Consider the following 14782-nt stretch of genomic DNA (forward strand, 5'->3'; position numbering starts at 1 on the left):
CTAGTGCTGATTGTATTAACAGACCAACTGTTGGCTTTGCACAGAGAGTCATCTTGGCCCTGTAAAGGTTCTCAAGAAACACATATGCTTCTATTGCGAAAATAAATACATCAGCATAAACTATATTTCATATGTTTGTGGACACCTGCTTGTCCATTTCTTTTTTTCTTTACTGATGTCAGGGGTATTAAGAGCATTTAAAATTTAGTTTTTCCCCTCCGTTGCTGAACTTCTGCTGGTCAAAGACAGACTAGATGTTGGAACATTACTGTGAGGATTTGACTAGAGTCAGATACTGATGTTGGATGATCTAAATCACTAATTTTCATCCCAACCTTGAGAGCTGGGAGAAGGCCAGTTACCATACTATAGTCTATCACCTCTTGAAATTGTGCTCATGTGCTACACGATCCCAGTTTGTCTAGTCTTTATCAAGGTTTTTTAATATCACAGTGTTAAAATTTGTTAATGAGAATTATAATGAAAAATGTATTTTTTGCCAACCTAATTTTCACAAAGAAAAATTGACAATAAATAAAAACAAATCAAATGATGGCAAGAATGCTTTCACACTTTTCCGCAATGAATAATTACTAAATAAATATAGGAAAGATTGATAAATGAGGCTTTATTTCTGATTTGAAATCTGAAAAACTGTAAGGAAATAAAAACAAGAAAATGCTCTAAGCATTGATTCTCTGGGAGTTTTATTGTCTACAGGGAAGAGAAGTTCAATCTGAACTAATCATTTCTTCATACGTCTGGGAGTTGCTCATATAAACTGTTGACCAAATGAATCATAGAGCTGAATCTCTTGGAGTTGACTCAGTCTCTGTTTGCTTCACTTTCTGCAGCAGTTTTAAACTTAAAATGTTAAGGTTAAATAAATGCAAAATGCACTTCAATATGAGAGTAGCCAAATTCCTTCCGTAATTATGGATGTTAATGTGTTTCCAATGTTAACCTTACTTTTAAAGTTTTCTTTATGAACATTAGTAATAAATAATACCACTACAATTGTAAGACCTTTAAAAATACATGTGGCTTTTTTATTTTATTGTAAACTGAAATAAGAATAAACTAATAATAATTAAATGCCAAACTAATACACATTTTAGTAAAAAAATTGAAATTTAAGAAAATTAACACTGGTATACATATCATTATCATCATTATCATCATTAATGCTGATTGATTCTTTGACAGACATGATTGAAACTTTTATACAACAGACCATTCTGCTTAAATTACGCAGATTCCACATTTGATTCTGGATGACTGTCTGCCCAGCAATTAATTCTGCATTCTGGTGACCCGTTTGCCCAACCTGTGATTCATTAAAAATGCATAGCAATTTTTACAAGACACCCAGATGGTAGTCCACAGATTGCAATCACCCCTTATAAGTACTGAAATCAAAAACTTTTAAATGCAGCACGTAAGGTCATGCCCAATGCAATGTGTCAGCCAGAGAGGTATAAATCATCCTCAGAAATGGGATGTGGAGTAGTGAAACTGTATTCTCTAAAGTGATGGAGCACAACCCAGCAACTTTGGGATGAGGGGGTGTGGTGTTTGTGAGATTTAATATCCAACATCTGGACTTGACCTTATTAATGTTATGTCTGAATGCCATCAAATTGTCACATAAATGTTCCAAATTCCATTATAAATAGAGCCTGTATATTCAAATTGGTTCTAGTGAGATCTTAAAAGGTCTTTCGCCTTCTGAAAGCGTTAGAAAGATTACATTTTGAGCTCATTCAACTCAGACCCGAATCAACTGGGATTCATCCTCATCCCAGCAAATCAAAGAATCTACAACTGTGTGTCTACATGAAGCCGAGGGAAAAGCTGTTTGTGACAGTTTAAGGCTCATAAGAGGATTCTGCACACTTTCAGATGCATGAATCATGATAATTACCGTAATTATTTTACAACCAGTTCCTGTACATGTTTACAGCTGCTTTCGGCTAATTGCTAACAGCAGAAACACAGGCTTTAAGTTGAATTACAGCACTGTGGCACAGATGGGAATGACTCTATGATGTCGGTCACGTCTCAAAAATCCTAGAGGTAATGTCTAAAACAACTTGCTGTGTTTGAATGTAGTTGTACAAAGATTAAGAGAACAGCAAGATGGTTAATGCCAACCATTGGTGTTATCAGTTTATAAAAAAAACAATATGATTTAGTTACATCTTTAATAAGGTGTATATTCCAGCTGTTATAACTGTGTAATCAAAAATTAACAACACAATGTCACATTGTAACTACTAGTGATATATTCACTGCTGAAGATGAATACAGTAGTATAAGTTAAAATCACATTGGTTAAGCTGCCGTGTCACAGTACAAATCTAGGCTGCTGCTACTACAGCTAGCTTAATGTTAGGAAAGTTGACATTTCCTCTCAGAAGCAATGTAAGTAGTCTCCTAATGTTTGTAATTACACACCGCCTGTTGAATTCAGGAAAGTCAGAAGTTCATATATGTGTATCTACCCTCTTCCCATTACAAACATGTAATTACATGAAGGACCATGTGCTATTACATCTAGAAACACTTATTTAATTACATAAGCCCATGACCCATGTTTACACAAGCTATTCAACTGCAGTAGTTACATAGTTATTGTGTTTTTAATGTGTAACTATAGTTATTAGAGGTGAATTAAATCAGGAAAACTCAAAACATGCCCAAATATGCAGACTATGAGACATGGAAAATAAAAATAAATAAATAAAAGACTGTGGGAAAGAGCTGTTAAACAATTGGAGAGGATGCTGTGGTACCTGTTGCCAGATGAGAGATAGATGAAACATCTGTGGGAATGGGTCAGTACTGTGGTCACTATTTGTTGTAGGTGTCTTGATTGGGATGATGATTGGGACTGATGCTGTTCTCAGATGCTCTCTCTCTCTGGAAACACTAAGGTTCCCACACTAAGGAGTGATGCAGCTGGTCAGAGGACTCTCAACTGTCTCTATTTTCACTGTGGATTTACTATATTTGCATTGTGCCATTTCTATGCTGGCATGGCTCCATGTGTCCAGTTTCATTTTTACCTTACAGTCCCTACAAACCCCAGTTTGAACAGATGGTGAAATCTCAGTAAAAATGGTGAAAGCAGTGATTAATAAATTATTTTTTTTTTAAAAAAAGCTTTTTCTTGTGATTTTATATGTTTATTGTTGATATGTTTATATTAGATATAAATAAGAATATACATATATTTAAAAGTAGATATGTTAAATATGTGTTTTTCCAGTCTCCATATTTTTACGTAGTGCAGTTTCTGCAGTGCTGAGCCTGGAGTATAGCAATGACAGAGGCTGTATTGTCCCTTTTACAGCTCAGGGGAGCATCACAATAATGTTGATGCGGTAATTGTAAGTTAAAAATAAAGCATTATGAGATAATTCTATAACATACTTCAAACATATCTAGTCTACATTTTCCTGATAATTTGGAATTAGTCAATACCATGGGTGTATAGTTAGACCCGTTACAGCCCCCCTAAATTTTCTTTAGCCCCCCAAATCTTTCATTTTCAACGTTTTTTCTCTCTCTCCATATCAGCAATGTGTTGAAACTTTGCACACTAGGACCTGGGGGAGCTGCTGCTGTTACTTCTTTGACTCTGTTGCCTATTAGTTGCTTTTTTGAAGAAATACACACACGTTGTATGCGAGGAGAAGGTGTAGTGAGTTTCCTGATGGTGAGCGTCATTTCAAGACAAAACTGAAGAAATAAACGTTAATTGAATGCCTCTTACAATCTTTAATTAACGAACCGAAAAGCCACTAACGCACTAGTTGAAACAGCGTTATTCAGAGGGTTTCTTCATGAAGGTAAAGTAATCCTGCTGAAAAAGCCAGTTAAAAATGTTCATGCATTAAACACTGCACTGAATTGATGTTTATATTATTCCCTGATGTTACGGCGGCATATTTTACAGATACCAGTATAGAATGAGTCAGTAGGTGTAGGTGGTACCTGTATAGAATGAGTCAGAACCCTGTAGGTGGATTAAAAAAAAGGTACACACTCACAAAACCCCAATTCAAATGAAGTTGGGACATTGTGGAAAAAACAAATAAGAACAGAATACGATGATTTGCAAATTCTTTTCAACCTATATTCAATTGAATACACTACAAAGACAAGATATTTATTGTTCAAATGGATAAACTTTTTTTTTTGTTTTTTTTTGTGCCTGCAACACGTTCCAAAAGAGTTGGGACAGGGGCATGTTTACCACTGTGTTACATCACCTTTCCTTTTAACAGCACTCAATAAGCGTTTGGGAACTGAGGACACTATTTGTTGAAGCTTTGTAGGTGGAATTCTATCCCGTTCTTACTTGATGTACAACATCAGTTGCTCAACAGTCCGGGGTCACCTTTGTTGAATTTTGTGCTTCATAATGCGCCACACATTTTCAATGGGAGACAGTTTTGGACTGCAGGCAGGCCAGTCTAGTAGACGCACAGTTTTACTACGATGCCACGCTGTTGTAACACGTGCAGAATGTGGCTTGGCATTGTCTTGCTGAAATAAACAGGGACGTACCTGAAAAAGATGTTGCTTTATCCATTTAAACATTAAATAGTATTTGTAGTGTATTCAATTGAATATAGGTTGAAAAGTATTAGCAAATCATGTACTCTGGTTTTATTTATGTTTCACACAACGTCCCAACTTCACTGGAATTGGGGTTGTGTGTGTGTGGGTGTGTATATTCACACTACTTTATAGCTACTTTATATATAGCTACTTTAAAGTAACATGTGGCTTTGCTTTATCTGTCCCTCATCAAAGAAATTTGCTGCTATGGGGGCAATTATTCCTAGAAACCCTGGGTTAAAGCTTAGCCCCCTAATCATTAGTCTCTAGTGTCTCTGATCAATACAGTATTTAAAAAATTACTAAATTAAAAAAAAAGAGTTTTATCCTGTATTTTCATATAACTCGAGCAATAATACTTAAATCAGGTCCTTATGGGGAATAAATGTTTTCCTCTACCATTCAAGTGCACACAAATTGAAATTTCGAAGCTATAAATGTGTTTAGAATGACTTAACAGCATTTGACTAAAGTGTAGCAGCTCCTGCTCTGTCTGGGTTTTGTGAAGGTGTGTGTTTCATGGATCAGGAGCACTCGTAACAGAGTGTCAGGTCAGGGAACCCGCCTCTGGGACACAGCTGCTACAGTGTATTTTTATTTGTTGGAGGTTTCCTACAAGCCATTGAGTTATCACTGCGCTAATGGCCATGGACTCCTCTCCAGGCTGGAAATCCATTCTTCTGCTCTCCTTTTCTGTCTGATGGCTGCTGTTCAGGATCTGAATGAAGGTGGGGTGTTTTCCCAGGGCGCAGCCCACACTCCCCACCCACCCTGAGAGAGGGAGGTGGCCCAGTTCCAATGAAAACAGAACAAGTCGCCGCCACAGAAAATTGATCCTTATAATTTAATAAGCGTCTGCTTGTGTAACATCAGTGAAAACAGGGAGTTGCCTATGAGCCAAAATGATGCTGGGTTAATTCTGTTCAATTTCATATAGAAGTTTACAGAATTCTGGGTCCAAATCCCAATTAGTAGCCAACGCAACTCTGGCAAGGCAAAAACTCTCTTATAGCACAAAACTAAAGACTACAGAAGGTTCATGGCACTTTTCCACTGCATGGTACCTACTCGTCTCTACTCTGCTTTTTTGATTTCCCCCTCAGGTAACTTTTGTCCTGGAACCAGGTTATTTTTTCAGTCCTTGCTCTCTGATGGTTCAGAGCAAGCCGAGAGGGGACTAAACTGTGACATGTAAACTTTGCCGAGCACTGATTGGTCAGAGAGAGTCGTCACTCTACTCCATCCCACCATCTGTAAAATCTCCAGCTACAGCAGAGATCACAAGTAGGTACCATGCATGATACAATGAAAAAGTGTGATTATAGTTATAATTAGTGTACTGTGGTGTATTATAACATGTTCTAAAGAGCTGTGTTAATAAAGATCAGTCTGAAACATGTGAAGAGTGAACAGTTCTAATTAGTCCAGTCCAGTTTCAGTGGTCTGTCTGTGACCTGAAGGTGAGACACTCAGGCACATTCACATTCAATTCTAGGCACAAAGAGGCAGCCAGCACCTTGGGATCTAAGACAGTAAAAGGAATATATTTATCAATTTTATTAATCACTCCTCAGATTAAACAAAACAGGGGTGAGCTTTTAATGCTCCAAACTACAACCTGTATAAACTCTCACACTGTGCATCAGAAAAAACACAGTGCATCCAGCAACAAAGAAAGACGCGTATAAATTTTTTAATGATGAGCTCACAACACTTCAAAATGATAAGGTAGTGTCGCAGTCACACAGCTCCAGGGACCTGGAGGTTGTGGGTTCGATTCCCGCTCCGGGTGACTGTCTGTGAGGAGTTGGTGTGTTCTCCCTGTGTCCGCATGTGTTTCCTCCAGGTGCTCCGGTTTCCTCCCACAGTCCAAAAACACACGTTGGTAGGTGGATTGGCGACTCAAAAAGTGTGTGTGTTTGTGTTGCCCTGTGAAGGACTGGCACCCCCTCCAGGGTGTATTCCCGCCTTGCACCCAATGATTCCAGGAAGGCTCTGGACCCACCGCGACCCTGAACTGGATAAGGGTTACAGATAATGAATTAATTAATTAATTAATTAATACAGGCCCCACACTTAGAAATAAACTATTTTAAATAATAATAGTCCAAGTTGTTTAGACTGTTGTACATTATTGTACACAGCATTAAATGCTTCCTAAGAGCTTTCTTGTATGTATCCCCAATCCCATAATACTGGCAAATGAGACACCCTACCTTTTCTAATGGCTGCAAACACAATTTCAGTCAAGAGTGAATGAGGCTGGGGCACTTTTAGATTCCCTGCTGCATAGACCCTTTAAGATTTCCCAACAGTTTGTACAAAAACATGACACAAGTTTATACAGCTCTCCTTTCCTAAAAGCAAAGTGCACAATGTTTTACGCAAACATAGATGTTTGGCTTGTTTGTCGCAAGATATTTTCACATTGTTTTCCTTTGCTTTATATCTATTAACGCTTATTTACGGCAGTTTTAGAACAGAAAAGTCTGTTTAGTAGATACACATCAAGTGATCTGTGTACAGGTTAACAATCATGTGTTAGCTTGTCCTGTGATAATCTGACATTAAGTACTGAGATAACAATTTAACTTCTTTTTATCATTAATTTACTTGTAACTGTATATTTATGTGTAATTAGGAACTGCAAATCAAACTGTACACATCTCTTTGGTTAAATAATCAATCACAATACTAAAACGCTCTATAAGCATTGTAGAAAAGAAGGATCCAAGGCCTTCTTGAGATGTGATGTAATAAATATGATAACTGAAGGATTATAACGATGCTGTACTAAATATAAACAGTTTGACTTGACTTATAATAAATGGTCTCTAATATCTGTGTATTTACATATATAAACAAATAACAACAGTGTAACTATGGGTGATTCAGTCACTGCTGACACACAGGCAATAATATTAACTGTTTAACATTGTATATCATCAAAACTTTAATTTCCAAAACCAGTAAAAGAAAACATGCTCAAAGGAGCAATCTGTAATACTGACACCAAGCATTTATAAACAGTGGACAGAGCTGTCTGCCTCTTCCCCAGACGGGAAGCTCGAGCAGGTTGCCAGTTTGAGGAAAACTGAACAAACAAAAAAGACAAGTTTAAGAACTTTGGGCCGTAATAGCTAATAAGAATGTGCCATAATCAACATATTTACACACAAAAATATTCATAATCTACCTATTAAAAAGAAAGGCAAAAAAGTAAGCAAGTGGCCACCATTTCCCTACATTTACAAGCATTTACTGTCCAAATCCACAATTAATATTTTGACTAGATAAGGCTGGTGTAACTTATCGATTTTCCCTTCCATCATAAATGTCGTTTAGGAGGCAGAACATTGCTTCTTATTCACAATTTTCATAGTCAAACAATTTGTTCCAACTTACATGTTTACGAGTCTTATTGTTGTTATTTTCTAGCGTTTTAAATTCTCTGTTCCACATTATGAGCTTCTCATTTCTACCTTAAACAGCTATGTGTTTACCCCTTTTTAATCTATACACAGGCGACTATATTTTTTTCAGAAATGATTTGCTGTTACCTGTTCAGGTGAAAATTAGCCAGCTTTGGCTCTGTTCTGTAGCTGCTTCTAAACTGAATCCACTTTTCAAATACAAGGCTAATATTTCCTGTTATTTTACTCTGTCTCTAGTCATTGAGATTTTTAGAAGGGCAATGGGGCTTTTTGGGTCTGGTAAAATATAACTATACCTTTGTTCACTTGGTCATTTAATGGCTGCAAAACACTGTAGACCTGGCAACTTGCTGTAATGTGATTGGACAGACGGCGGGATCACAGGCAGGATCTCAGAGAGTGGGATCACAGGAGCTCCGCTCTGGACTGGGCACTTCTGAAAAAGAATATACTGCTTCAACAATGCTATGAGAGGCTTTGAGAGGTGTTTTAGCTTTGACTGTTTCCTTAATCTATGATTACTCACCCTGGACATTTTATGTCTAAGTACAGTAAATATTTTACTCATTTATCTTACTCCTATAAATTTAAATACAAAATATGAAAAAATGTGTTTTGCTAAGAACGTTTAGGTTCATTAAACCTAATTTTTTTTGGTGGGATAAAAAAATTCTTTTCTGTATTGATTTTCCTTGTAGTGTGATGTTGTACACAGTGTTTTCCACAAAGCTTCTCAGAAATGTAAGTTTGCTCTGATGTTGCAAGATACTTTCTTACGTTTGTCATATGTATTTTAATGTATTAATGCTTATTTACATCAGGTTTGGAAAATAAACCCATTTTGTGGGTAAGCATTGAGACATATGATTAGCTGCAATGCTGTTCACTTGTCGTGTGACTAGACTCTGAGTAATGAGGTCATTAAAAGCTGAAATATGAACTATGCTATATTGCAAGCTAACGCTACTGTGGGTCAATTTGACCTCACTAATCTGAGTCTGAAAACAAGCTTGTGTTTTTGGGAGGAAAACCATCTCTGATTGTTCTCTCTTTGAACACAGTTAATGTGCAAATACGTTTGCTTGATGATGTCATAGCATTTCAGTTTCCATCATACATCACTACATCTCATTTGCATGCCAAACTGAGTCAACATCTTGCTGAAAGTGTTTCTCTCTTTCTCTCTCATAAATAATGAAAAGCTTATAGTCACTCCAACTCAAACAGAGCCAAGTCACCTTCATACCACCCTATCCATCATCCCAGAGAGAGAGAAAGAATGTTAAGGATAAAAGACCTAGTTCAGACTTAATCTGAGGCATCCTTCCTGGTGCAAAAGAATCTCCCTCTCTCTCTTACACCATTTTTCTTACTCACCGTATCTCCTTGTGCTCCCCTCATTTTCTGTTATATTTTTCATTGTCTCCTTCTTTGATATCCTTATTTCTCTCCACTTTCTCTTGCCTCTTTTCCTTAAACAACCCATTCAGAACCTTACTGTTAATTTCAGACACACACACACACACAGAGAGAGAGAGCTGGGTTACATATGAAACAGCAGGGTTTGTAACACCAGTGAAAAGTGCCATTTTTCTTGTGTGTTGCTTTTGCAGATGGATATCTCTCACCATAATGTATCTAGATAAAATATTCCTATATGCTTCTGTGAGGGTGTAAGGTACCCTGCAGTGGTTTTACGCATGGCTTCCTGGCCAGGTCTGTGAGGGTGGGAAGACCATAAGATGGACGAGACCCAAAAGTATAGTGCTCAACTGGTGGATTTTTATTTACATGACGGAACATACACGGACATAGACTGAAACAACAAGGTAGACTGAACCCACTGATCACTCTAAAACTAAGGGGAGCTAGTGTTCTCCTCTGCCAAACAGAGTCATGGGGAAAAATAAGAAAAAACCTCCTTCCCTGGAACATTTAAACCTAAATCCCCACTTTCAGAATTCCATCTCCTCATTGAGGTTGGGCCAACATGGTCTGAACAGCATACATTTTATTACAATTTACACAACAATCAGCGTAGGACAATTATTCGTTTACCGGTAATTATTTCATCATTATGGCCATTAAATTAAATTATAGCAACATTGTTTTCTCTTCACAGGTTACTCAAAGAAGATTGGACCCCTACCCCCAGTCCTTTCCCCATTGGTGGATCCTCCCGACAAGGATAAGGTGAGTAGGTCTCTGTGTTGCCCCTCTTTTGCTATTTCTACTTCACAGGTGAAGTCAAGTAAGTACATTCACATACACATATATACACTTCATAGACTTTAGGTCAGTGAATGGGTGATGGGACAGGCCTCGCCACATCACACCTTCTCTCTCCTGCACTCACACATACACTGCTAAAAGGCCCTTTGTGAATAGCCGTTCTCATATAATTCACTGACATGACAATGTTACAGCCATAAACTAACAAGTCATCACTTTCCATACATTGTAAGAGGTATGTACACATAAAAAATGGCAAACACACTCACACACACATATACCAAGATAATACCTCTTGTATTGGAGATGCAACTTAAGTAATATCTCCAGTGTATCTACAGGGTGGGCCATTTCTATTTATATTTATAAATGGCCGCCATGGTCACCACCCATCTTGAAAAGTTTCCCCCTATCACAGGGGTCAGCAACCCACGGCTCTTTGGTCCCTCTGATGCGGCTCAGCTTTTGAAAATAGTTAATGAGCATTTAATTAAAATATATTTTATTTTAGTTTGTTTATTTTCAAAATGTAATTCTATGAAGATTATGGCGATCTTGTAACATCTAAAATATGTTAATATTTAAAATATTTTTGTCGCTCTTAATACACGTCACAACTTCCAATGTGCGTCAACCCAACATCTTTTTTTTCGGAGTTAAAAATGTTTTGTTGCATGCAGAAATGTTATTTAATTTTCACTGCAGTCGTTCATTGATTTCATAAATGTAACACAGTATAGTTTGTTTATACATAGCACAAAGGCAAAAAAAACCCTGTTATATGCAGTGTTATATCATTTAAAATTTCAAAAGGGTTTTGTGGCTCCCAGTGTTTTCTTTACTGTGTGAAACAGGTCCAAATGGCTCTTTGAGTGGTAAAGGTTGCTGACCCCTGCCCTAACATATACTAATATGCCAAAAACAGGAAGTTAATCACCAACCATTCCCATTTTATTAAGGTTTATCCATATAAATGGCCCACCCTGTATATTACCCACCTCTTAAAACCAACAAAAATGTGCAAATATCCAAAAAAACAGCACCGGGTTGGCATGAATATACCAAACTCATTTAAATTCTTTCCTATGCCCAAAGAAAAATTACAGGTACAGAAAGGGTTGCAGAGAACATTAACATGCATTTAAATAAATAAATAAAAAATATATAGTTTCAAACTTATTTTTACACCTAACTGATTTCCTCAGCGTTTTGTGACCAGTTCACGTTTAGAGTTCTGTTGTTAATTATCTGTATGTTTTTAAATCAAACCATAGCTTGTACATTGTATACAATGTTGTATACTTCACATCTGTAAAACCAAATAATAATAATAATAAAATAATAATAATAATCTATGCTACAATTCTAAGTTCCTGCTAACGCACCCACAGTCTGAAAAGCATTGAATATCCTGGGACCCTTTACAGCAACCTCACATGAGTTTAAGGTCCAACACACTGAGTGTCAAGCACTGACCAGAGATGTATAAAGCCTCACAAAACTGAGATTTTCCACTAAAATCCCAAATATTGGCCGAACAGGTGTTCACACACTTGTGGTCGTATTGTGTTCTTGCTCACAAACTGGACAATCTGAAGTGAGGACACCACACAATGGAGGCTTTGCAACCGACAGAAACTCGTAAAAGTTCCACACATGTTGACTCTGTTTTCCCATAAAGGTCAGAGTTCAACCCCATTACCATGACAACCTGGAAACAACCAATCACCTCCCTCCATCCCGTGTCCAGTCCTGGCTCCCCTTCGCATGAACAGGCAATGGAACAGCAAAACCGTGTCCAAAACGCTGTTTGAGATGGCAACATTTGTATTGATATAAGACCGCAGAAATAGTGCACAATAAAAATATTTTCAAAGCGTTTACAAAGTGCTTGTTTTTTCTCTGCCTCCACAAGGCCCCCTGAAAATATATCATATATTCCATTAGTATGACATCATAAGAGTGAGAATTATCCTAAAATCTCAATGAATAAACATGGATACATTTATAATATCTCAAAGCAATACAAACAGCTTTGTTATGCATAACATATGGTATGTATAAATATTGCATGTAGGTCCAAAAATGAGAAAAGCACAACAGCTCAAAGAAAAGATTTCCAGGTTTTGCTTGCATGAGTTTATTTTTAGATTTACAAAAACACACAATCAAGTTATTCAAAGAAAACATTGGAGATCTTTTATTTGAGCTTGTGTCAGATAAATAAATCTTCAAATGCAACTAAATAAAATCATAGCGTCTTATTTTTATTACATTTCACAAAACGTCCCAACTTTCCTTGAAATGCCATTTGCAGCAAGAGTTAGCATTGTCCAAACTGCAAACTTACCTCACTGTGTACTTTCCTTAATGTTCAAACAAAGTTCCACCATGGGGAAAGTAGGTAAATGCAAATAAAAATTAAACTAAATCTCAGAAGTGGGGGACCGTCCTGGTGGAAATGTGTGCTGTGTTCTGACAAGGTTCCCGTTGTGGAAATAATGAGCTTTATGTTCTTTTTTATAGGAATAGGGTTTGGACATAGAGTATTTTTATTCATTGTTAGCTATAAACCTAAGAAAGGAAACCCAATAACCCCAACCATACTTCAGATAAAGTATTTATGGGGTTATGAGGAAACTGAATTGGTTTATCTGCTGAGCTGTCCCTTTAAAGAGCAGGTCAGCGCTAGTGATACAGATGCAGTTACACTCAGATGAGGCTTCTGTTTTCCATGGCTCTTTCATAAAGGAGAGGAAAACCGCATATCAAACAAACAGTGTGAGAAATGTGCTTCTAAAAATACACCTCCAGCCTCCATCGGCCCCCTCAGGCTTTACCAAAGAAACAGATCCATTAGCAGCTCATCTGTCAGGTGCCGGAGTGTTTTGACCGGCTCAAATTAGGAACAATTGCCTGATTTGGGGATTTGTGGATAGGGTGAGGGAAATAAACCTGTGTGTGTTTGTGCATGTGTGTGTGTGTGTGTGTGTGTGTGTGTGTGTGTGTGTAAGGCTGAATATGAGAGTGTGTGTGTGAGAGAGAGAGAGAGAGAGAGAGAGAGAGAGAGAAGAGAGAGAGAGAGAGAGAGAGAGAGAGAGATATTTGTTACAGATAAAACACTGGAGATTGTATTTCAGAGCCCTCCTAAGCCAAGTCGCGTGACTTGACCGTGTGTTGGAAATTACTCTAAGATGACGTTTGTGTGTGACATGATGTGTATATATACACACACTGATCAGCCACAAGATTAAAACCACTGAGAACTGATTCAAAAGAAAAAAAAACGGTATGGTAGGGATACATTATTGTCCTTTATTTGTAAGATTTCATTATAGAACTGTGTAAAATAAAACAGTATACGTCCTGGAGATGAAATGAGGCGTATGAAATCAACACAAATTTAAAATCTACAATTATTATAGAATAAGGTATAAATATGCTCTCTAATTAAAGGTACGAATCAAAGTTACAGCAAAAGGTATCACCAGTGACAGTGCAGGGCTGCAGTGATTAGTTAAATTAGTCAAAATTTGGGTCATTGTCGATGCATAACTGCAAAATTAAATGTTTGATAGTGTGAAATATTCTTATCAAACAGTTCACAACCCCAGCTCTCATTTTTCAGAATGAATCCACCTGCCTGTACACGAATATTCAGCCCCTGCACTCAACCCCTGCACTCAAACTAAACCCACCCTGCTCTGTTCACACCTGGAGCACAGCGTCCATTAAAACTCGGTCTGTTAAAACACTGTAAACAATCGCAGATGATGTCTTTAAAATTACTTACAGTCTCAGAAGAGGCGCTGCACCGACGACAAACTCCTGAAACACCTGTACAGCTCAATATTTACTCGATCAGCGCGCCACTGAAAATACGCCTTTTTTCCTGCGGAAGGGTGACGCAGCGCTCCCGAGCTCCTAGCGCCAGGCAGTGGAGTTTTTACGTAAAGGCTTCGTGAATTCAAAGATCAGGGTTTTCCTTCTTAAACTCTGGTCGCTTTGACCAATGAGCACCGCTGGCTTTGAGCGGCGCTCCGGGGGCGGGTCCTATTACACGGGAGGAGGCACGGTCAGCTCAACTGTCAAAGTAGGCGGGTCAAAAGTGACTGACAGCTCTGTAAACCAATAACAAGGATATTGTTGCTATGGCACTCCATACAGGACAAAAATCTTTCAAGAATAATCTTACATTAACACGTTTTTATCACATACATACATAAATAAATGAATAAATAAAATGTTTATGTTTATTGACGGATGGGCAGCATGGTGGCGCAGCAGGTAGTGTTGCAGTCACACATCTCCAGGGGCCTGGAGGTTGTGGATTCGATTCCCGCTCCGGGTGACTGTCTGTGAGGAGTTGGTGTGTTCTCCCCGTGTGTGTGTGGGTTTCCTCCGGGTGCTCCGGTTTCCTCCCACAGTCCAAAAACACACGTTGGTAGGTGGATTGGCGACTCGAAAGTGTCCGTAGGCGTGAGTGT

General features: G+C 37.9%; 1 long non-coding RNA gene across 1 annotated transcript; it reads right to left on the reverse strand.

The window, feature by feature from the left end:
- Positions 1–6204: 6204 nt before the first annotated feature.
- LOC136664370 (uncharacterized) lies at positions 6205–14218 on the reverse strand. The gene is made up of 4 exons (XR_010795129.1): positions 14089–14218; positions 9441–9560; positions 8360–8499; positions 6205–6646 (listed from the first exon to the last, which is right to left on the reverse strand). It is a non-coding gene; the product is annotated as an uncharacterized lncRNA (long non-coding RNA).
- Positions 14219–14782: the final 564 nt, after the last annotated feature.

Source organism: Hoplias malabaricus, chromosome 13, assembly GCF_029633855.1.
Source record: "Hoplias malabaricus isolate fHopMal1 chromosome 13, fHopMal1.hap1, whole genome shotgun sequence".
Lineage (NCBI taxonomy): Eukaryota > Metazoa > Chordata > Actinopteri > Characiformes > Erythrinidae > Hoplias > Hoplias malabaricus.